Below are 3,676 nucleotides of genomic sequence, written 5' to 3'. Positions count from 1 at the left end.
AAATGTAGAAAATGCCATGCATATCAAGAAACAATTGAACATATTACAGGAGGGTGTAAAGTAATTGCAGGCACCGACTACACGAATAGAGACAACACAGCAGCAAAAATCATACACCAAGAACTCGCACTAAAACACCAACTGATTCAAACACGCACACCATACTACAAGTATACACCGTTAAACATACTACATAGAAAACAACGAATACAAATTATACTGGGACAGGACATTACATACGGACAAGACAATCGCACATAACAGACCGGACATTACACTAATTAATAAAACCGCACACACAACACAGTTAATAGACATAGCCATCCCAAACGACGCTAATCTCATACACAAAGAGCAAGAAAAGATCATAAAGTATACTCCACTAGCAATAGAACTCAAAGAACTCTGGAAGCAAGAACAAGTAACAATAGTACCGGTCGTACTCTCAGTCACAGGACTCACAACAAAAACATTTACACATTACTTACAAGCACTACAGCTCAGCACACATATACACACAAACATACAGAAGGCCATATTACTAAACACGGCAAATATGGTCAGAAAGTTTCTCAACCAATGACACTAAACGCCACACATTACCACATGATGACTTGGTTAAGACCCGTCTCATGTGAAGCATACCACCATGAGTGAGTAAAAAACGACGATAATAATAATAATAATATCCCTTTATTTTAAACTCAAACCGCCTTCATAAATATAAAAATAAAAAGAGATTGAAATTAAATGTCATGTTCTAAGCTAAAACTAAAAATTAAATGTAACGGAAAAAAAAATACATTACTTGTATTAAATCAACTTAACCCACAAAATTAAATCATTTCTGATAGTCGACAAGAGACAAGATGTGCACGCTAAATGATAACTTGTTGCATGCATATCATGCTAATCGTAGACACCCCCCTTAAAATTTATGTTTAAAAAATAAAATAATAATAAAATAATCTTTCTTTAATTTATTTTAATTAAAAAATGTTTTCCACTGACACTGTTTGGACCAGATTTTTAATTTTACTTTTAAATGATTCGTATGAATAAGTTACCAAGTCATTGCCGTAATATTCTTGTATCTTATTAAAAACTTTATAAGCATTGAATAAAAAATTTCTTTGTCCAATCTTTTTCTTTGTACGCGGTACATTACACTTATTGGATATCTTCCATCTGGTAGAGTAATTATGTATGGGTAATTCCAGTTCGTTGTTCAGGCGATTTTTATATAAATATCGAGCAATGGCAATAAAGTATAACTGCTTTACGCCGAATAACTGCGATTCATGAAAAACTAGATGAGACGGACATCTCTTTGGTCTTTGTAATATGGCTTTGATGATTATTTTTTGGACCACTATAATCTGGTTAATGTAAGACGTCGATGCTCCCCCCCCCCTATTAGTATACCGTAACATAGTAGAGCTTGGACGTATCCGAAATAAATTTTCTTTAGAGAATGCAAGTGCAAGTATAATTTTATAGTGTGAAATAGGTAAGTGAGTTTTCTAAGTTTACTTACAAGGTGTGAAACATGCACATTCCATCTAAGGTATTGATCAAAATATATCCCTAAATACCTTTTTAATGTAAATATCGCACTTGCAATTAATTTGACTACATCCAAGACAGTGTATTTGCAAGAGATCCAGCGTTTGTTGTTCTGATAGATTATACAATTTAAAAGTCATAAAAACCGTTTTATTAAAGTTTAGGCACAGGAGATTATTATCTAGCCCATGTTTAACATAAGATATGCTATTCTGAGCTTGCACATACACTTCCTCCCAGTTCTTTCCCGTTACAAGTAATACTGTGTCATCGGCATATGATATTAACTTAGTGTGCTCGTTGCTGTTCATTAATAAGTCGTTTGCATAAATTATGTACAATAGAGGTCCCAAAATGGAATCCTGTGGAATACCACGAGAGACGCCTAATTCTGTGCTCAACTTTCCATTACAGTAGACCCTTTGCTTCCTATTACTCAAAAATTTTTTTAATAGTTTACTTCCACTCCCACGTATACCATACAATTCTAATTTTTCCAACAGTATTGGAATAGGCACGCAATCAAAAGCCTTGGATACGTCGAAAAATATTGCCATTGTAGGAATAGAATTGTCTAGGTTTGCGTAAAGATTTGTAGATATAGGTAAGCGCGTCTTCGGTGCCTAACTTATGCCTAAACCCAACCTGCTTTTCTGAAAATAACCTCAAAAAAACTGTACAGTTGCTTTTTTAAATGCGTCTCAAATATTTTTGATATGCACGATGTTATTGTGATGGGTCTATAATTTTCCATAACCTGATTGTTACCGGATTTAAACATCGGTTTGACAATGGAAATTTTTAAAACATTAGGATAATTTCCATCTGTATAGCATCGATTCAAAATTATACTTAAAGGCAATCCAATATTTTCCGCTAATATTTTTATGGTTTTGGTAGATATGCCATCTGGACCCACACTATGCGTGTTCTTTAATCCTTTAATAATTTGTATTACCTCTTCTGTAGTTATCGGTTTTAAAAATATGTTTGCCCGATTGCTACTTATGTTATGCTGAAAATATGGATTCTTAAGGGGTAACTGCTTCGACAAATTTTCTGCTATACTCGAGAAGTATTGATTAAATTCATCTGCAATCTGTTCAGAGTTGTTAATCAGCACCCCTTGTTGATTTCTGATAGAAGTTATATCACTCCTACTATTTCGAATATTCATAGATTCCTTAGTTACTTGCCATAATTCTTTAATATTCCTGCAATGATTAAATTTGTCCTGGTAGTATTTCTTTTTTACTTCCCTAATTAATATATTCACACGGTTTCTTTGTATTTTATAATTTTCGTACAAATACTCATTTTCACGATGTTTGATATGTAATTTGAATAGATAATTTTTTGTATGTATTTCATTTATTATTTCCTCCGTCACCCATTCCTTTTTCCTTGCTCTTGGTTTGTTGTCTTTATATTTTACAAAAGTTTGCGATTTAATTAGATTATTAATTATTGTAATAAAATATTCGGTTGCTTCATTTATGTCTTGATTTACTAAACTATTAGACCAATCAAAATTTTTTAATATGCTATTAATTTTTTTGAAGTTTATAATTTTTATTTCCCTCTCCCTATCCTTTGCAGGCACTTTATTCGGTCTGGGTGTTTGTAAATATAATGCTATAGGAAAATGATCCGATACTTTATAAGATAAGACGGCTGGGTGTACTTTAGTTATGGTTAAATTCGTTTTCACAAAGTAATGGTCTATAATTGACTCAGAATCCATGAATACTCTAGTAGGCTTGGTAATACAATTTCCAAAGTTATACATTAAATTTAAATACTCTCCCGGTATTCCCACAGCTGTTGAAATATCTATATTTATGTCACCAGCAAAAATTTCAGTTCCAATTAGCCCAGTGTTAGTTAAATAATCATCAAGAGCTTTTAAGAAGGAATTTACATTAGTAGAAGGTGACCTGTAGACAGCAGTTATCCCTATTTCCATGTTATTGAAAATTACTTTAGTTCTCATAAACTTAAAATTTTCAAATGTATAAATTTTGGTTTCTTGAGATAGATCAGATTTCACAAATACTACAACTCCATCCGCTTTATTAAAGCGACTATTATTGTAGTACGAGTTGTACTG

The sequence above is a fragment of the Photinus pyralis genome, unplaced genomic scaffold (assembly GCF_008802855.1).
Source record: "Photinus pyralis isolate 1611_PpyrPB1 unplaced genomic scaffold, Ppyr1.3 Ppyr1.4_LG1, whole genome shotgun sequence".
Lineage (NCBI taxonomy): Eukaryota > Metazoa > Arthropoda > Insecta > Coleoptera > Lampyridae > Photinus > Photinus pyralis.
Note: the sequence above shows the minus strand (reverse complement) of the source record.